At 34.4% G+C, this 22,582-nt stretch overlaps 1 pseudogene; it reads left to right on the top strand.

The window, feature by feature from the left end:
• The first annotated feature begins 1,368 nt into the window (after positions 1-1,368).
• On the top strand, positions 1,369-21,146 carry LOC101701747 (phospholipid scramblase 2-like; annotated as a pseudogene).
• The last annotated feature ends 1,436 nt before the right edge of the window (positions 21,147-22,582 follow it).

Below are 22,582 nucleotides of genomic sequence, written 5' to 3'. Positions count from 1 at the left end.
AAAAGAAGAATGGCTGCCATCATGAAATCCACCAATAACAAATACTGGCAGGGCTGTGGGGCAAGAGGAACCCTACTCCACTGCTGGTGGGAGTGTAGACTAGTGCAACCACTGTGGAAATCGGTATGGAGATACCTCAAAGAACTAGGACTGGAAGTCCCATTTGACCCTGCTATTCCACTGCTGGGTATCTTCCCCAAAGAATTAAAAGAATCATACCACAGTGATATATGTGCACCCATGTTCATATAGGCACAATTTATGATAGCTAAAACTTGGAAACAATCCAATTGCCCATCAACTGGAGATTAGATAAAGAAAATGTGGGGTTTTTTAATTAAATGGAGTACTACTCAGCCATAAAGAATGAGAAACTAGAGACATTTAAAGCTAAATGGATGCACATTGAGGTGATACTCTTAAATGAAATAAATAGGACACACGTGTAAATACCGAATAGTTTCTCTAGTGTGAGAAACTGAAAGTGTAAATAAGGACTAAAAGGTATAATAGATAATGTGAAATAGGAAGAAAAGGGGCAAAGGGGAAGGGGAAGTGGGAGGGGTAGGGGAAAGGAAAGAAGAGAATGGAATTAATATGAGAAAAAGAAAAACTGGAAACAAAGTTTTGGTAGATAGGGAGGGGTGGAGGGGTTGAAGGGTGGGCAGGGGGAGGGGGAAAATATAAGAACCAATGCTGGGGATTTAGCTCAGTGGTTCTGCTGTTTGCCTCGAAAGCACAAGGTCCTGAGTTCAATCTCTGGTACAAAAGAAAAAAAAAAAGAACTAAGATATATCATGTAAAGGTGCATATTTCCAATGACGAATGTCCTTTTATTCTATACTTTAAATGTACCAATATAATTAATAAATTTTTTTTTATTCTTGTAACATTTTCCTTCCTTGTTTCTCAAATTTTGTTTTCCAAGCTACATAGGTTGCTAAATTTTGAAACTGAAACGTCTAATCTAAATATCATATTGGTTTCTTAATGGGTAAGAGACATAGGATAGGAATACAGCAAGGGATAAAATCCCAAGCAAGCCGAGTTAAATGGGATATGTCTTTATTTCCAGCAACTCCGGATTTAAATTATTCCCTCATTCCCATTTCCAGGTCTCCAAGAAACACTGGCTACTCCACGTCCCAGAATGCCTGTTGAGTTCCCCAGCCTGGTGACTCTGAGCCCCAGACTGCACATTTAGGTCTCCAGTCTGCCTACTTTGGTCCCCATGTTGGTTACCTTTGCCCATCTGGGTCTCTTAGCTGGCTACTCAATCACAGTAGCTAGCTCTTCAGGTACTAGCCAAGCTTGTTTCCAGTCCAAAGCCAGTCAATATATAATTGTTGAAATGTACTTCCAGGAGTATACTGGATGCCAATACTACTACCTCCATTGAAATGCCCACCTGGACTGGAATATTTAAGTCAGGTAATGTCAAATACATAAAACTTATAAATGACAGAACCGTGCTTCCAATTTACTTAACTAGAGTAACAAAGGAATAAATCATCAATATCTGAAATGGTATAACATTATCTGCTAACAGATTTTTCTAATTCTTCTAGGTCATGTTCATTTTTTAAGCACAATGCAAATGTATGAGATCATTGTATTTTTTATCATCTTGATTTCCATTTGTGATAATAGTCAATACAGAATATTCATTAAGCAATATTTTCCAGTTTTTGGCATGAGCGCAATACAATATTATCCCACATAAACCTTACATAAAATTTCTAATGCTTTCAGGATATTATCACCACTTTTCAGAAGAGAAAATTGAGGTCAGGAGACTTTACATATCTCACCCAGGTCAAAAATCTAAGAAAGTGAGACTGGATTTTTAATCTGGGCTTTGGAACTGAACCCAGTGCTTTCATCCCCAAACTGAATAGTTTTCTGGGAATTCAAATGGAACTTATCAATTAGGTTCAAATAGCAGTACCCAAATAAGAGTTAATATTTTATCTATAAATTGACTCACTTTAATAACCAATAAAATGACGTATTTATAATGTTGCTTTTTTCCTTAGAGCATTACATTTTATAAATATCAAAGGGGGAGTGAAAACCACTACTTTCCTATACTAAATGATAATGAATTTTGGCATGAGAGGTTCAACATTTATTTGGTGTGAGAAATGAGGTAGGTAAAATAGGATATAAAGTTCTATGTGTCCAATCTGTATGGATATAAAAAAATTTTATGATATGTATCTGGTTTTCAATAAATCAGGTGGTCTTTGGCATACTGTACTGACTTAATTTTCCACAATGCACTTAAACAGAATAAAATATAACAGTTTTAGCCATAATTATATTCTTTAAGGAATACTCTGAAATACACATTTTTAAAATCTGGATCTCATACAATACCTAGAGAAAATTATTACCTATTGATAATTATTACCTATTGATAATTAATTATTACGTATTGAAAATTATTACCTACTTGATGTCATCAAATACATTTAACATTTGGAACTTGTACTTAGAAAGTTTCTTCCATGAGTAAAAAAAGTTATGAACATTTTTGAAACTCTTCTAGAAAGAACACTGTTTAGTGAATTCTGGTGTAAATTAGTTTTATTGATTTAAATTTTCTTATGTTAAGTGAAAATTTTCAATACATATTTTATCTATTAAAATATTAAATTTAATTTTCACTGAAACCTGATATAACATTAAATATTGATAATGTTAAGTATTGATAATTGATAATTGATTATATGCACTTAATTTTCATTTTCTTGTAACAGATAGATCTGGTTCCGGTTAACCAGACATTTCAACTTCTGGAAAGTATGTACCCAGTGTGTTGATGATACTTTTAGAAAGAGATTTATACAGGCAAAGGCAGATATGTGGGACAGTTAACAAATGTCTGTCTTCACAAAAACAAAAATGTAAACATTATCAGCAATTTACTTCTGAAAATTAGGAGTCAAATTCTAAAATACTCATTATATTGGGCATGTATTCTCAAGATAATGACATTAGCTTAGAAGAAAAACAGTTAAAACTTACTTTTGTTTTTCTCCCTCTCAACAATCATTTTGAATTATTCTATCACTTTACCTGACTTCTACTACTTTAGCTTTGGATTTCTACTTTGTGGTCAACTTGAAAATGGCATAAAACCATATGGACTAGTTTAACTAATAAATTTCCAAAGAGACTGAACTTTTTGAATCAATAGGGTTTTTTGGGGTGTTTGTTTTTTTGGGGATGCAGGGATGGTTCAATATACGAAAATCAATTAATGTAATACACTATATCAATAGAGCCAAGGACAAAAACCATATGATTATCTCCATAGACGGAGAAAAAGCATTTGACAAAATCCAACATGCATTTATGATAAAAACCCTACAAAAAAATTGGAATAGATGGTCTCTACCTCAAACTGATAGAAGCCATCTATGAAAAACCAACAGCCAAAATCATACTAAATGGTCAAAAACTGAAATCCTTCACACTCAAATCAGGAACAAGACAAGGATATCCACTGTCACCACTCTTGTTCAATACAGTTCTGGAAACATTAGCCACGGCAATTGGACAAGAGAAAGAAAAAAAAGGAATAAAGATAGGAAATGAAGAAGTCAAATTGTCATTATTTGCAGATGGCATGATACTCTACATAGAAGACCCCAAGAACTCCACCAAAAGTCTTCTAGACTTAATAACCAAATTCAGTCAAGTAGCTGGTTACAAGTTCAACACACAAAATCAATAGCTTTCCTCTACACCAATGACAGACTCACTGAGAGAGAAATAGGGCAATCAATTCCTTTCACAATAGCATCCAAAAAACTGAAATACCTAGGAATCATCCTAATGAAAGAAATCAAAGACCTCTTCTCTGAAAACTATGGCACTCTGAAAAGAGAGATTGAAGATGATAACAGAAAATGGACAGACATCCCCTGCTCCTGGGTAGGAAGGATTAATATAGTGAAAATGGCCATACTTCCAAAACTGCTATATAGATTTAATGCAATTCCAATTGAGATCCCAGCAGCATACTTCATGGACCTTGAGAAAACAATCCAAAAATTCATTTGGAATAAGAAGAGACCCAGAATAGCAAAAGCAATTCTAGGTAACAGAGACATGGCAGGGGGTATCACAATCCCCAACCTGCAACTATACTACAAAGCTACTGTGATAAAAACACCATGGTACTGGCAAAGAAACAGACTTGAGGACCAGTGGAACAGATTAGAAGATACAGAAACAATGCCAGACACACTCAGCCATCTCATCTTCGACAAAGGAGCCAAACACCCTCACTGGAGGAAAGATAGCCTCTTTAATAAATGGTGCTGGAAATATTGGGCTTCAACTTGCCAAAGATTAAAACTAGACCTCTATCTCTCACCATGCACTAAACTAAAAGCAAAATGGATTAAAGATCTAAATATTAAAATAGAAACTCGGAACCAGTTGGAACAGAGGTTAGGTAGAACCCTTGAAGACATTGGTGTAGGAAAAGATTTTATGAACAAAACCTCAGTTGCCCGTGAACTAGCACAAACAATCAACAAATGGGATCTCTTCTTATTAAAAGGCTTCTGCACAGCAAGAGAAACCACCAGCAGTGTGAAGAGACAACCCACAATGTGGGAAAACATCTTCACCTGCTCCCCCTCAGACAAAGGTCTACTATCTCGAATCTATAAAGAACTTAAAAAGATCAGACCTCCCAAATTTAAAGACCCAATCGAAAAATGGGCATCTAAAATGAACAGACATTTCTCAGACAAAGTAGAAATAGCAAATAAATACATGAAAAAATGTTTAACATCACTGGTCATTTGAAAAATGCAAATGAAAACATCGCTGAGATTCCACTTCACTCCAGAAAGAATGGCTGCTATCATGAAATCAACCAATAACAAATGCTGGCAGGGCTGTGGGGAAAGAGGAACCCTGCTCCACTGCTGGTGGGAGTGTAGACTGGTGCAACCACTGTGGAAATCAGTATGGAGATACCTCAAAGAACTAGGACTGGAAATCCCATTTGACCCTGCTATTCCACTGCTGGGGATCTTCCCCCAAGAATTAAAAGAATCATACCACAGTGATATATGTGCGCCCATGTTCATAGCAGCACAGTTTGTAATAGCTAAAACTTGGAAACAGCCCAAATGCCCATCAACTGGAGACTGGTTAAAGAAAATGTGGTTTTTTTATAAAATGGAGTTCTACTCAGCCATAAAAAATGAGAAATTAGAGACATTTATAGCTAAGTGGATGCACATTGAGGCCATACTCTTAAGTGAAATAAATAGGACACAGATGTGTAAATACCGAATAGTTTCTCTGGTGTGAGAAACTGAAAGTGTAAATAAGGACTAAATGTATAGTAGGTCATGTGAAACAGGAAGAAAAGGGGCAAAGGGGAAGGAAGTAGGAGGGCTAGGGGAAAGGATAGAAGGGAATGGGATTAATATGAGAAAATGGAAAAATAGGAACAAAATCTTTGTAAATAGGGAGGGCTGGAGGGGTTGAAGGGAGGGCTGGGCAAGGGTGAAAAACAAGAACCAAGAGAGACTATGTAAAGGTGCAAATTTCCAATGATGAATGTCATTATATTGTATACCTAAAATGTACCATTGATTAGAATGAATAATTGATAATGTAAAATAGGAAGAAAAGGTCCAAAGGGGTAGGGGTAGTGGGAGGCACAGGGGAAAGGAAAGAAGGGAAAGGAAAAAATGATGAGAAATGGAAAAAATGGAAATAAAGCCCTTCAAAATAGGGAAGGGTGGAGGGGGTGAAGGGAGGGCTAGGAATGGGGAAAAAATAAGAACCAAGATGCATTATGTAAAGGTACAATTCCCAATGAGAAATGTAATTGTGTTGTATACCTACAATGTACCAATAAAAGAATTTAATACAAAAAAAAAGAAATTAGATCATAAATTGTACCAGCTGAGAAAGGGATTTTTATTTGTCACTCATTATATTAGAATTTTATAATATAAAATTTTGAGCATGTACACAATGTTGTTGATTTTGTTTACCTTCTCTAAACTAGCATTTCTTTGGTAATGAAGCCATTATTTGATAATTTGTATTCTAAATATTTGAATATGATTTATTCTGATACGGTATTTATGTCATAAAATCCAAATAGCCAGGTACCATACATACAACATATTCTGTATCTCTTTAGATTTATAAACTTTATAAATATGAAATATGTGTTTCTTTGTCATCAATTATAAGTAATCTTCAATGTTATTATTTAATTCTTCAGTTTTTAAAAGAGATGTCCTAAATTTTCCTGGTTTTTTCCCTATTTTAAAGTCTATACTATTTTTTTATGAGTAGTATAAAGATGATTACTCAAGATTTTATACAAGCTAAGCATAAAGCATGCACTTACATTTTTTTCTCAATTCAAAGCTTAATAGATCTGAAAGACATAATTATGGAATTTTTTGGTTTTATTTTCACTTTTTAAGCACCCAGAATAAAATGTTTAAAACTCATATTGTTTTAAAATTTTCTGAGATTAAGCTGAATGAAACAATCACTTAGGTAATAAATACTTTCAAAATCAGTTGAATTTTTTTTCTTACCAAATATATGACAAGTGTTGAGGTCAAAGGTCATCCTTTTAACTGCAAAGCTCAGGTCTGTCTAAATCTCACCAAAGACATTTAAGAAAGTTCATAGTGATAGGACTCCTGCAGGCTTCATCTACCAAACTAAAATTTCTTCCATATATATACACATAGGGTGTAGTTTTGGCCTCTTTTCTTTTAAGCTCTTGCTATTTTGCTAAGTCTTCTAATAAATTATAAATCCAGTATCTGAAGGCTATTCACGAGTTTGAATATTAATTGCTAGTTTCTGGCTATAAAAAGTAGATTTTCTAAGATGTTGACTCCTTTCTCCTATATAGGTGTTGACTCCTCTCTCCTATATGGTGAGATACCATATATTATATATATAATATATATTTCAGCACTTGCCATCATTCTGTTTCCTCAAAAAAAAGATGAGCCCTCATATAAGTGCAGAGAGATCTCTTAGGCATGGTCCATGTAGTTCATGAGTTGAAACATGTTTCCAGACATCTTCCCCCCTTGGCTAACACCATCCCCCACTTCCAACTAGAGCTGAGCTCAACAACTGTGCTCTGGGCCCAGTGTGATGTTTGTCCATTTTACCCTTTAAATACCCTTCCATTTTCACTCCCTTTTCACATGTATGCATTGAGAGTAAACCTTTATTACCTTGCTCAAACGTGGTACAAGAAAATAAGACCAAAGTATAGTTTCTTAAATGTCTCAAGCCAATTTATTTAATACAAGATTTCATAGAATATAAATCTAGCAAAACTTCTATAATTCCTCCATAATATATGAATGGTCTACCAAAAGTGGGCATTTTATTTATACAACAGGAACCATGGAGACCACCTGTGGCATTATGTGAGTCCTCTGAAGCAAAGTCTGTCTATTGACAGTCTATCAAATAAGGAGATATGAATTGTTTTTCATGGTTTACATGAGGGCTCAATTTTTTACTTATGGGAACAGTCTCTCCTATTTTCTTTTTGCCTTTGTTCTCAGTCTGGATCACTTGTAAACATCTTTCCTTTTTCTCTTCCTTGTGCTGCTTTGACTATCATCCAAAGTTGGTATAGTTAGATGTTATATAATATAGGAGAGATTCACTATTCTCAACAAAATGATGATTATGAATTTCCCTTTATGTTTTTAGTTTTACTAGGCATTGAAAGTAATAGCAAATATGAATTCAGAACAGACTTGAACAGAAAGTTTACTTGGCAGTGGAAGATACTAGTATGTTAATGCAAAATTTCTGTGGAAAATATAGGCCTTTTACCATGAGGATTCTTGATAATTTGGGCTGAGAAGTCGTAAGTATGGAGAGACCAGTGAGATGTAGCATCTGTTCTTTCTCATGTTCCCTTCAGGAAGTCAGTGTCCAATTACCAGGGAAGTTTGTAAAGTGCTTCAGGAAGAATCTTCACTTTTTTGTTGAGCATAAATATTATAATTATTATTACACTTACTTATGTTCCTTTGCTATTATAGATAGAAACCCAAGCTCCTCCTGGTGTTCCAATAGGTTATGTTATTCAGAAGTGGCACCCCTTCCAGCAGAAGTTTACTGTTCAAAATGAGGAGCAAAAGGATATACTAAAAATTATTGGCATTTGTGTTAAGTGGACATGTTGTACAGATATTGATTTTGAGGTAAGAAATGTCATGATGTTTATAAGATTTGCTTTACTAATATATGAAGAATATAATTTTCCATAATGTTATGAATACATTAAATAAGTGTTTTATACTGATATTTCAAAGAGCGAGAAGGTACTACCATATTTAACTTTAGTCAAAGTGATGGCCACTATTCAGATTAAGGTCAGTATTGATTATGCTAAATGGAAAAGTAAAAACTCAGCTATGTAGATAAGTATACTGAGACAAAATATCTGGCACTTAAGCATCTAGCACTTAAATATGGTGGTTTCTATATGGTGACACTCCATATTACCAGTACTGAGGAGGTTGAGGCAGGAGTGTTACCAGCTCAAGAACAGCCTTGACTACATAACAGATCCATCTCAAAAATGCAATTAATAAAAAATTGAAAACAAACAAATAAACAAAACAAAAAAACCAAAAACTAGAGCACTAACTTATTCACCAAAATCTGGTTGCACAAGCTCATGGAGTCTCCCTTTATCTGCATTCCAACTATAGGTTCTCTAGGTCATATAAAAGGTCTGATATCCTTTCTTCCCACAAAAAGTACAATAACTCAAAGATAGTTTTACTGAGGTTGTGGTGATTAGGGTGGAGTGTCAACTTGATTGGCCTTTGGGCTCTTCCTTGGGGAATTTAGGGAGCACACTCTGGGTGTGTCTGTGTGGGTCATGAAAGCATTGCCTTGGGATCTATATCTACTACCTCACCCCTTCTTGTTCGGCCCTGTTTCCCTACTCTGCTTCCCAGCTGCCATGAACTAACCATCTTTTCTCCATTATACCCTTTCACCATGATGTTCCTACCTTGGATCTTGCACACCGTGTACTGAATTTACTGAAATTGTGAGCCAAACTAAATGTCTCCACCTTTAAATTCTGGGTGTCATGGATTGTGTTCCAGCAACAAGAATGATAACTAATACAGAAAATGTATACTGAGATTGGGGTCAGTCCCCCAAAAGAGTCCATGTGAACTTCAAAGAGCATAGGGTTAGGTCCACTCAAGCCCTCTGCAACTGACATCTCACCACCATGTGTCCTGGATGTGGAACAAGGAGTTATAAGACTTAATGTTTGCCCTGATGGGTTTCATTCAGTCTTGCTTTGGCCAAATTCTAACCTTCCAATCCTCCCATTTGGAAGGAGAGTGCTTACCATGCCCCATTGTATCTTGAGGTTGTGTAACTTGTTTGTGATTTTTAACAGAGATTCACAACTATGAGTTTGCCTTGAGTCTCAGAACAGACATTGACTTTGAATTTTGAAAAAGGCTGGAACTTCTGAGAGTTTGAGAGACTGCTGGATTTCTGGCTGTATGGAGAATAGTTGTTCTATGTTGGCAAAATTATGAATTTGCTATTCTTTTTAATATGGGGATTAAGTATGGTTTAATCATGTTACCCTGAAAAGGGGTAGGATGTGGTGGTAAGGTTGGAATATTGACTTGATTGGTTTTGAGATCTTTCTTCAGGGCATTGATGGAGCACAATTCTGGGTATGCGTGGGTGGGTCAAGGAGGTGTGGTCTTGGAGTCTATGTCTGGTATCTTGCCCCTTCCTCTCTGATGCTATTCCCTTGCTATGCTTCCTGGCCACCATGAATTAAGCATGATGTTGCTACCTTGCAGCCTATTGACCATGTAGTGTATCTCCTAAAACCTTGAGCTAAATTAAACTTCACCTCTTTTAAATCAGAGCTGTCCAGTATTGTATCCCAGCAATAAGAAAACTGACTAATAAAAGGTTAATAAAAAAGTAGCTTCTTTTACAATTTTTCTCTACTTTCAGTTATATATAAAGTATTGACATGGAAAAGGAAAGTATATAATGAAAGTCCAAAAGTATTTTATGAAAAATTCCAGAAATAAACAATTTATTAAAATTTAAATTGCATACCACTCTGAGTACTGTGATTGAATCTTTTGCCCCATCCTGCTCCTATTGCCTGAATATGAGTCATCCCTTTTTCCCCTATAATATCACTGTATATGGTACCTGCCTAAAAGGTCAGCCAATTAAATAATATTCTTGGTAAAAACTGGTTATTGGATCAACTATAGTGGTATCTTACTACTGGTGTTCCAATAACCCTTAGGGAGAAGCCTAATGCTGAGGCACAATGCTTATAGGAGTTACTTCCTTATATCTCACCACACAGGCATTGTATCATGTCATATCATCAGAAAAATTTTGAGTATACTACAATAGATATTTTGAGAGAGTATATAGTATATTTGTTGCAATTTTTCTGTTTAATGATTAGTAATTTTTGCTAATCTTTTTCTGTGCTTATTTATATATTAAGCATTGTCATAGGTATGCATTTATAGAAAAAAACATAGAGTTCAATACTGTATGCAGTTTCAGGCCCCTACCAGGGATCCAAGGATGTGGGGGAACTACCTAATTATGCTTCTCTGTCATCTTTGCTTTATCCTTGTATTAAATTAGGTTATTGTAATGAATATATCTATTTATTACATAGAATTCTATTACTAAAGAATTCTAATAAATGCCCCAACCTAATAAACACAGTTGATTCCATTGTAAATGTTTAAAGATAGGAAGATTTTATAACTTAATCCTGATCTCTTGTTTCTTTTGGAAAGTTATACAACCTGGTAATTTGGACCTACTTTTCCACAGAGGAGAAAGAAACATCCTAAAGCTGAGTAGGGCTATTCCTTTATGGAAAGATACAGGTATTCTGGCAGTCTCTCCACTTCTTTCCAAGATTTTTCACTGTCCACCTTTATTCTGTCACATCATCTACCTGACTACCCTTTATATGAACTTTTATTATTCCATTAGCATCTGATTATATGCAAGTGAATCCTTCCCCTTATAGATGTATACTAAAAGAGTTAGACAGTCTTAAGAAAAATACATGTGGTATAAAGATGTGTGGGTAATATGTATGTATAAACACTTTATATGAGGGTATACAACAATTCTCCATGTAGGGAATGGCATACCAGTCATAAATCTAGAAAGGTTTAAAAAATTAGTTGATTTCAATATTTGAAGAAACTAATATTCCTTTGAGGAAGAATATTGTCAGAAATTTAGCTGACATGTTTAATTTTTGGAAAATAAGAGAAAACACTTCAGAAGCATTGTGAATGATTTTATATTTAATGTTTAGAAATTAATTTTTATCTAGAAAACTTTCTCAATGTATGTCTTAGCATCTGTTATAATTTAGATATGAATTGTCTTTGAAACATCCCATATGTTCAGATGTTGGGCTCTCTGAAGGTGACACAATTATGTCAGTGGTGCTATAGTCATCAGTGGATCCATCCATTGATGCGCTCATAGCTAAATGTGCTCCTAGGATTTGGGGCCCAATTGGAGGAGGTGGCTTACTGGAGGCATGTTTAAAGAGGGAACCTCCCTCTCTCAGTCTTCCTGCCCTCTGTACTTCCTTGCGGCCGTGGGTTCAGCAGCTTTTCTCTACCAGGCCCTCCTGCTTTGCCATTTCTGCTTTGGAGCCAGCTAATTATACACCGAACCCACTGCAGCTATAAAGCAAAATAAATCTCTCCTTTGTTAAGCTGTTTATGCCACGTTTGTTCCAGAGACAAGAAAAGTAAGAAGTCCAGCATCATTTGACTGTAATGATTTAACTTCTTTCTTATGCATGTGGAATGATAATACCTGGAAACCATATCTAATAGTTTTGAGAAAGTCACATGGTTCATTTTCTACAGCATTTATTATGGAAAGGTTGACATTTTAAGGCACAAATGAACTCAGTTAAATAACTTAATGCAGAATCTCAAGCTCCTAGAAAAAGAAGAGCATAACAAACCCAAAGCTCATACAAGAAAGGAAATTATAAAGATCTGAGCAGAAATCAATGCAATGGAGACTAAGAGAATGATACAAAAAAATCAATGAATCAAAGAGTTGGTTTTTTGAAAGAATAAGTAAAATCGATAAACCTTTAGCCAATCTTACTAAAAAAAGGAAAGAAAAGGCTCAAATCCATGCAATTAAGAATGAAAAAGGTGAAGCCACAACAAATCCAGCAGAAATCCAGAGAATCATCAATACCTACTTTGAGAACCTGTACTCTAATAAAATGGAAAACACAGAAGAAATGGATAGATTTCTAGATACATATGAATTGCCAAAGTTAAATGAAGAAGATATAGAAATTCTAAACACCCCAATTACAATGAATGAAATTGAAAATGCAATAAAAAACTTACCAACAAAGAAAAGTCCAGGTCCTGATGGCTTCACTGTTGAATTCTACAAGACATTTAAAGAAGAACTATTGCCATTACTCTTTAAACTAATCAAGGAAATTGACAGGGAAGCAAGGCTTCCACATTCATTCTTAGAAGCAAGTGTGACTTTGATTCCAAAACCAGGGAAAGTCCCAACCCAAAAAGAGAACTACAGACCAATCTCCCTAATGAACATAGATGCAAAAATCCCCAACAAGATACTGGCAAATAGAACACAGAGTGTCATCAAGAGGACCATACACCCTGACCAAGTCAGATTTATCCCAGGGATGCAAGGATGGTTCAACATCCATAAATCAATAAATGCAATACACTATATTAACAGAGTCAAGGACAAAAACCACATGATCATTTTAATAGATGCAGAAAAAGCATTTGACAAAATCCAACGCCCATACATGATAAAAACGCTACAGAAAATTGGAATAGGAGGTTTTTATCTCAACCTGATTAAGGCTATCTATGAAAAACCAACATCCAATATCATGCTAAATGGTCAAAAACTGAAAACTTTCATGCTAAAATCAGGAACAAGACAAGGATGCCCACTATCACCAATCCTGTTCAATATTGTTCTGGAAACATTAGCCATAGCAATTAGCAAGAGAAAGAAGTAAAAGGAATAAAGATAGGAAAGGAAGAAGTGAAACTGTCATTATTTGCTGATGATATGATACTTTACATAGAAGACCCAAAAAACTCAGTCAAAAGTCTTCTAGACCTAATTGACAGATTCAGTAGAGTAGCTGGATACAAGGTTATCATTCAAAAAACAATAGCCTTCTTATACACAAATAGCAGATCCCTTGAGAGAGAAATTAGGGAAATAATTCCTTTTACAATAGCATCTAACAAAATGAACTATCTAGGAATCAACCTAACAAAGGAAGCAAAAGACCTCTACACTGAAAACTACAACACTCTGAAGAAAGAGATTGAAGAGGATATAAGAAAATGGAAAGATATCCCTTGTCCCTGGGTAGGAAGAACCAATATAGTGAAAATGGCCATACTTCCAAAATTACTATATAGATTCAATGCAATGCTGATTGAAATTCCAACAATATACTTCACAGAACTAGAGAAAACAATCCAAAAATTCATCTGGAAACAGAAGAAACCTAGAATAGCAAAAGCAATTCTGGGCAACAGAGATATGGCTGGGGGCATCACAATCCCCAACTTGAAACTATACTACAAAGCTACTGTGATAAAACAGCATGGTACTAGCAAAGAAACAGACCCAAAGATCAGTGGAATAGATTAGAAGATGCAGAAACAACTCCAGACATACTCAGTCACCTCATCTTTGACAAAGGAGCCAACCACCCTCATTGGAGGAAAGATAGCCTATTTAATAAATGGTGTTGGAAAAACTGGATTTTAACCTGTCAGACATTAAAACTAGACCCATACATATCACTGCACACTAAACTAAGATCGAAATGGGTTAAAGATCTAAATATTAAGTCAGAAACACTAAACTTGCTGGAAGATAAGTTAGGTAGAACTCTTGATGACATTGGCATAGGAAAAGACTTTATGAACAAATCTTTAGTAGCACGAGAGCTAGTACAAAGAATCAACAACAGGGATCTCATCATATTAAAAAGCTTCTGCACTGCAAGAGAAACTACCAACAGAGCTAAGAGCCAACCTACAATGTGGGAAGAAATATTAGGCTCTGTACCTCAGACAAAGGTCTACTATCAAGAATATATAAAGAACTGAAAAAAATCAGACCTCCCAAATTCAAAGACCCAATTCAAAAATGGGCATCCAAAATGAACAGACATTTCTCAGACAAAGAAGTAAAAACAGCAAGTAAATATATGAAAAAATGTTCAACATCACTCGTCATTCGAGAGATGCAGATGAAAACAACACTGAGATTCCACCTTACCCCAGAAAGAATGGCTGCTATCATGAAGTCAACCAATAACAAATGTTGGCAGGGGTGTGGAGAGAAAGGAACCCTTTTCCATTGTTGGTGGGAATGTAGATTGGTGCAACCACTGTGGAAATCAGTATGGAGATACCTCAAAGAACTAGCGCTACAGGTCCCATTTGACCCAGCTATTCCCCTGCTGGGTATCTTCCCCAAAGAATTAAAAGAATCACACCACAGCAATATATGTGCACCTATGTTTATACCGGCACAATTTGTAATAGCTAAAGCTTGGAAACAGCCCAAGTGCCCATTGACTAGAAACTAGATAAAGAAGATGTGGGGGTCTTTTATAAAATGGAGTACTACTCAGCCATAAAGAACGAGAAACTAGAGACATTTATAGCGAAATGGATGCATATTGAGGCCACACTCTTAAGTGAAATAAATAGGACACACGTGTAAATACCGAATAGTTTCTCTAGTGTGAGAAATTGAAAGTGTAAATAAGGATGAAAATGATTAAAATCAATAATTGATAATTTGAAATAAGAAAAGGTCCAAGGGTTTTTGGAAGGTGGAAGGGAAAGGGGAAAGAAAAAAATTATGAGAAAAAAAAAATAGAATCAAACTCTGTGTAGATAGGGAAGGGTGGAGGGGGTGAAGGGTGCACAGGTAATGGGAGAAAAAATAAAAACTAAGATGCATCATGTCCTGGTACAAACACCCAATGATAAATGTAAATGTATTTTATACCTAAAATGTACCAATAAATATATATATTTAAAAAATTAAAAAATTAAAAAATGAAGCACAAATCGGTATGATGTACTACCCATATGGACATAGGAACTTATAGTAAAAGAAGATATAAAGCCATGAACCACAGCAAAAATGGACATCATTCTAAAGGAAAAACTAATTCAAGAGACACTTCAGATGTACCGGGGGACCGATTCATTCATTTGATGTTGATTGAAGATGAAAAAAAATTGGAAATAATTATCATGCCTTATTATTCAGCTGTCACATATTTGAGAACCTAAATAATAATATTATTGGCCAAGTTAAGAATTTTAGGGGTAAACAGTTGATACATGGGAAAGTTAGTGATTTCTGTTTCAGTCATATTGGATTCGAGTCATGTAGTCAAAATGGTTAGGGAATTTTCTTATGTATGTTGATGCTGTGAGATAATTTTCCCAAGGATGAGTAGAAGAAAGCCAAGTAAACCTTCAATCCATGTACATGGTAAATGAGTCTTTCTCCTTCCAGGAATTTTGGTAGGGGAAAAATCTGCACATTTGAAACTGATATCCAAAAGCAGTCCTGTTTGAAGCAGTATGTTTAAAATCTGTTTTCATACCCTTGTTATTAGGGTTAAACTATTAACATTGAAATGTCTTTATATGAGATGAATATATTAAGTGTTATATAAATGCTTCATTAGGAAATAAATCTCAATAACTGTTTTAAAACTCATATACTACATTTTGTTATATTCCTTTGATATGTACTTAGATTATATGTGCTACAGCTTTAGTTTCATTTTTATATTTATATAAACTGAATTCATTCTAAAGATTTATTTTTAGAATATTATTTATCAGTTCTTGGTATTAAATTATTAAATTTATAAGTTAGAAAATTTACCATTAAGTACTGGGGATGTCCTTCAGTAGTGGAATGCATATGGCCCCCCTACCTTCAGTCCCCAGCACTGCAAAAAAAATTAACATTAATAAACTACCATCAAATTGTTATTTCCAGTTGAAATTTTATGATTGGGATAATGTATTTTTAAATGTGATTGAGAATTTAGCTAGAACACTTCTAACCTTGCTGAATTTTGAGTGCAGGTCATTTTTCACATTTTTGATCCCTTACAAAAAATTACATTTTCTACTTCTGGAAAAATATTTGGCAAATTTTTAATTATTGCAGTAGTAATCAGAGAGTTAACTTTTAATACTTCTATCAACAGAGTGCTGGGTTCATAATAGTTGCCAATTTGTTACCTGCAATTTTCATTTTAAAAATTATATCAAAATTAAATTTTTAAATGTAAAGATTTCATAATGCCTTTAAAAATTTAATTGTAGGCAATTTCAGATAACATGTTAATAGTGGGAGAGAGGATTTGTATTAGCCTAGTTCACCAGAGTAGTGTCACATGTCACATACCCATTGGAACTCACTGGCTTCAAGCAAGAAGCTTTTATTCTCATGTGTCAGAGTCTGCAGGTCAACTTTCTTTCAGAGGATACACCTGGGCACAGTTAGATGGCTCTGACTGAGACTGCAAATGGGCCTGCAGTCTCATCCGGGTATATGTATTCAAGGGTTATAATAACAACAACTTATTGGAAGATAATTTTCTAGCAGTTTTTCACTGGGCAGCAAGAGTCACATTAATAAAATTAGCCACATTGAAGAATAGTATTCATGCCACCTACTTTAACCTTTGACAAGTCATATGGCCAAACCCAATCATGAATGAGCAGAAAGTATATTGGGCCTACAGTAAGGAATGGAATGAAATGAATATTTGATAGATAATAATCCATTCCATTACAAATTCATATTAGAAGCATATTTCAGAGATTTTAGGATCTTATCTATGTCCATCCAAATGAAATGAGTCAAATTTTTTATTTCCTGACATTCAGTGGGTCCCAGGCTAAGGGAAGTGTTACAAGCATGTGTTTTACTGTGCACATTTGAAAAGAACACACTTCCTCCACATTTAACACAATCCTATCTGTACATAACTCCGTGACTGTTGGCTACACTCAATCCCTATGTGACCACTTGAGGTGTGGCTTTAGTGTGGGTACAGTTTGTTCTGCTCTGTATAATGGCCCTGGATATTTCTCAGAACTACAAAGTCCAAAACATTTTACTTTGGAACTGTTTTTATACACCTTTGTTCATACACCTGTCTTCTTTTATTATTTAAAAACACTAGATAACTAGTCTTTCCCAACCATTGACCAAGAGATATCCTACCAAGTTGTTTACTGGTTACTTCCTTTGCTCAAAACTGACAATATTCTTTTCTAGGCTGTAAGCATTTCCTGTTTCCCTCTGGCAGTTGGTAGGAATGATCCCTCCATCATTTTTAAACTTCCTGCCTATGTAAACTCTCTATGCTTCTCTTAAAATAGATATATAATAAGTATTTTGTTTATTATCTTTCTTATAGCTTCTAGAAATTTTATTAAATATTGTAAACCTTTAGCTTTTGCTTCTTAGATTTTGTTTGGGATCAATTAAAATAATTTATTATTCTCTGTCCTAATGTAAAATAGAAAATGTGAACTATTTCAGCAAAACTAATTTCATGTCACTTATCTGTAAAATGAAAGTTTTTCATATAATAAGAGCAAATGTGTGCATGTGTGTGTGCACGTGTGTGTGTGTGTGTGTGTGTATAAAATGAAAAATATAGGACTGAGGATGTAGCTCCGTGGCAGGGGTGCCTGTCTGGCAAGGACAAGGTCCCGAGTTTGATCCCCAGTATTGCAAAAAATAAAAATATAAATAAATTAAATTGAAATTATAGGTCATAGTTATATATGGGCATAATTTTAGTACAATATTTTTAAATTTCATTCTAACATTGAAAGTAGATTTGATACACTTTTTCTAGACATCTTTCAGACTCTATTTTTGCAATATAGATTAAATCGCTGGATGAAAAATCTGTAGTTGGCAAGATTTCTAAGCACTGGACTTGCTTTATCCAAGAGATCTTCACAAATATTGATAACTTTGGGATCCAGTTTCCTGCAGACCTTGATGTGAAGATGAAAGCTTGATGCTTGGTGCATGTTTCCTCATTGTAAGTCCACTCTTACTCATCTTGTTTCATAGATAGTTTCCCTGGTGTCATTCCAAGGAGATTCAGTAATGTATTCCAAAATGACTCTATGAAATGATTTTGTGTTACAGAATAGTTCACTTTTGTTCCTTGTTCTGAAATTTCATTTGATACTGATACTCTAGACTCACAGATAACCAGTTTCAGTCTGTAGTCTGCATTTTCACAAGACAAGAGGACTTAATCTTTTTATGCAGAATGTCTTTTCTTAAAACATTTATTTTAAAATACAAAATAGTGTTTTGGGGGAAGTATTGAGTCTTAGCTTAAATCAAAAAGAATCTCAGGGAAACAGGGATATTTCATCCCAGTTCATTATTAAATCATCTAGTGTACAACTACAATAAGAGTATCTATACATCAGACCTCCAGGTTTAAAGGGTTATAGGAAATATGTAAGTTAAAACAGTGATTCCAAACTTTTAAAAACCCAAGTGCCATAAAAGAATGAAATCATAATTTCCAGAAAAATAGAAGGAATGGGATACCACCAGGTTTAGTGAAATAAGGCAGACTCAGAAAGTCACATTTTCTTTAATTTGGAAAATCTAAGGGGAGAAAGAAAGACAGGGAGGGTGAGAGGGAGAGAAGAGGGACCGAGGGAGGAGACTGGAGGGAAAAGGGAAGGGAAGAAGGAAGGGAAGGGGAAGGAAGAGAAGGGAGGAGAAGAGAGAAGAGGAGGGGAGGGATGGGAGGGGCCAGGAGAGGAGAGAACAAAGTAAAAGAAAGACTTAGAGGAGTGGAGAAAGGGTGGAGGAAGGGAGGACAAGGGAGAAGAAAATGATCAAAGAATATTGTATACCAGGGTAAATATGCTAAAATGAAATCCACTAGGTTGTATAACCTATACACTAATAAAAATAAAACCATAATTATTAGGCTATATCCCAGTTTAAAGAAAATAAATCAGAAAATTGTAAAGCACAAGTTGATTCCAGTGTGCAGCCAAAGTTGAGAATTACAGGAACAGCAATGGTTTTTAACATTAGCTTCCCAGTAGAAATACCTGGGTAACTTTTGATACACACACACACACACACACACACACACACACACATATCTGTCTGTTTTGATTCAGAATTTATTGTATCAAATCACTGTAGGTGGGTCCCAGCCTTAAATCTGTGCAGAGGTCATAGGTGATTGCATTGTGCAGCTAAGTCTGAAATACTGGAGAAATATCTTAAACGCTGATTTGTGGATGCAATCAAAATGTAAAAATACACAAGAAAAAGAACTCAGTTCTTTCAATAAATAAATTGCAAGGAAAATAAAAGTCCAAAGATAAAATGATGTGAGAGACTTATGAAATACTAACTCAATGCAGCTTGTAGATGATGTTTGCATATTAGTTCAAACAAATTTGTTTTAAAATTGATTTATGAAACAGGGTAATTGCAACATTGACTTACTATTTGATGGTTATACAGGAATTATTAGGAATTCCTAGATAATATAAATATTATAAGAATCATATATGATAAATATTATATGAAAAGATAATCCATACGTTTTAGGGTCACGTATTTAATTGTTTCTGTATACAGTGGCTTAATATCAAATATTTGCATTTAAATAATGGCAGTGAAGGAAGATGGATGAATCTAGGGAATGAAGTAATGGATGAACTAGGATTAGTCATATTAAAAATTATTGACGTAGATGATGGGAAATGGGGCTGGGAGAGGTGGAGGAATTGTTAAGAAATGGTTATAGTCTTCTTTGAAGAACATTTAAGGATATAGCTACAGGAGAGAAATATGTTCTTATGTGCTATTGCACAGTAGAGTAACTCTACATAAAAATAATGTACTGTATATTTTTTTTAAAAGCCTGAATGTTTTCATCACAAAGAAGTGATAAATGTTTAAGGTGGTGAACATGCTTAACCTGATTCAAAGACTGCACAATGTGTATACACGTGTATTGAAATACTCCATAAATGCATATAATTTATGTGTCAATTCAAACAAATTGTAAAAGCACTTTTGAAGATTAGGCAGCTTTTGTAGACATAGTTTTACGCATTGAAAATTATTTAATTAACTGGTTGGCTTAAAGCTAGGTAAAATAAAATAGGTGTAGATCCAAATTTCAGAAAATAAATCCTGGTTAGCATGTGGGAAATGGATTGAAGAAAGGTAAAATTACAATAGTATAATGCAAGTGATTGACAAAAGTGTTAAATTATTATTGTTGAGGGGATAAAGAACATAATAGATGGGAGAGATATAAAATCCATAGGATTTCATTGAATTCAAAAAACCAAGGTTCTAATTAAATAGTGATGGAATGAGCCAAGTTGGGGCACAGTAGATAAGTTTATAAGAGAATTGATAATCCTGAACCAAAAAAGTTCTGTCTATACTGTATTCTTGCTCTAATATGGCTGTCATTATCCCCCAAAATTACTTAAACCTGTAAATGGGATTCCAGTCACTAGAGAAGTTATATGACTAGAGAAGAACCACAACAAATTGAGAAGGAAAGAATGAAAGAAAAGATATCAAAAAGTGATATTAGAGCAACTGCCAAATTTAATCACATAATTAAATTTATACATGTATCAAGAGATAAATAAAAGCACAGAATTTAATTGTTTAAACTGGAAAGGTGAAGAGAGAGCTTATATAGCTCTAGACTTTTCCCAGATTTACATATTTAATATTTTGTGTAACTGGAACGTTAGTGTGTGTGATCTGTTCTCTTAGCTTTCTCTATCTGAGAATTCATCTCTGTTGTGTTACTAAAAACTCACTTCTATATTTTTGTCTTCATCCAGGACTTCATGAATTTTGAAAAGGTGAGTATAAGAAATAAAAATAGGAATGTGGTGTTGGATTCACGAGAATAGCCTCAGAAAATTTTAAGTCTGTACTTTGAGCTAACTAAAAGTAAAACTTGATGTTTTTGTTTTCTTTGAGATCATTCATATCAGTGAACAGGGCTGTGATGTTTGTAGCTTCAGTTGTACAATTTAGCTTTCAAATTATGGAGACTATTTTGTGTATCTCTGGCATACACATATTTTTACATATTTACTGTGAATTTGGAAAAAGGACATAGCAGATTTTACATTTAGTAAGGAACCTTCCTATAAAAACTGGTTCAAATTATAATCTTTGACTTATTTTTCATTTTAATGCCAAAATTAAAGCCTCATTAAAGATAAACAATATAAAAATTAATTACTTTATTAAATTTAGTTACAATTTATTTCATACGAAAGGCTTATTACTATTTTGAAAATACAATGTGTTGAAAAGGTTGTATAGAGCCAGTTTTTATTTCCTTTGCTAGTATGATCTAATATTATTCAATGTAGACATTTTTAAGTAAAATGTGTTTGTTTTCTCTTTGGGAAATCACACTACATTTAAATAATCTATTACTATAAGTGTTATTCTTATACTGAAAAAAAGAATGAACAGCCAATTTTAAAAGATTTTCAGTGAACAAAGGAATGATTCCCTGCCAAAGAAATATTTATTTTAAAGATTCCCTTTCTCTAAAAGTTTATTATTGGTATAATATTTGAAGTTATTATTTACACATGAAATGTTTAGCTCCTGTAGTCTAATAATTTTAGAATATGGTAATGATGGATTATTCAGGCATCAATTAAGTAAAAAAAATTTGTCCACAGACTGTGTAAACTTCAACATTAGTTAATCATGTTTTAACAATAATCAAATAATTAATAAAATTGTTTGTGCATTATTTCTCATTTAGTTTTCATTTCTGATCAAAATGTGGTGACTCGATTAAGGTGGTCACCTGACCCCTCATTTAGTTAAATAGGAGCATATTTTACTCCCCTTGCCATTTAACATCTCCTTTAACAAGAGCACAGGCATATGATGCCTTGTAGTAAAACCAGTGCTACCAGCTGGGATATTTCTCTGTCCAAAATTAAAGGAATTCTGTAATCTGTTTTATAGGAAAGACTGAATTAAGAAAGGAAATGCCCAATCCATAATCTCTCTCATGCTAAGGCAAAATGGCCTTAGAAAATAAACTCTTGTGGGAGACTCCCTTTCATTCTCAGCAGAATTCCACCAGTAGCCACTATTCTTACCATACGAATGAGGGCCAGCAGCACTTCACAACTCCAGTATATCCAAGTGGCAGTTAAGGAGAAAACTGGTAGGGCAAGAGAATGGGAGAAGCAAAGTCATGTGACCTCCCAGCAGCTTGAACAATTCATCTGGTGCCACATTCCAAAGATGAAATGGAACAATGGAACTTACCTCTAGCTTATTCTGGGAAGGAAGCATGCCAAGTAAAGCA

Source organism: Heterocephalus glaber, unplaced genomic scaffold, assembly GCF_053883595.1.
Source record: "Heterocephalus glaber isolate CG9 unplaced genomic scaffold, H.glaber_assembly_v1.0 deba00001504, whole genome shotgun sequence".
Classification (NCBI taxonomy): Eukaryota; Metazoa; Chordata; class Mammalia; order Rodentia; family Bathyergidae; genus Heterocephalus; species Heterocephalus glaber.
The sequence above is the reverse complement of the archived record's forward strand: the minus strand, read 5'-3'. Positions and strand labels throughout refer to the sequence as shown.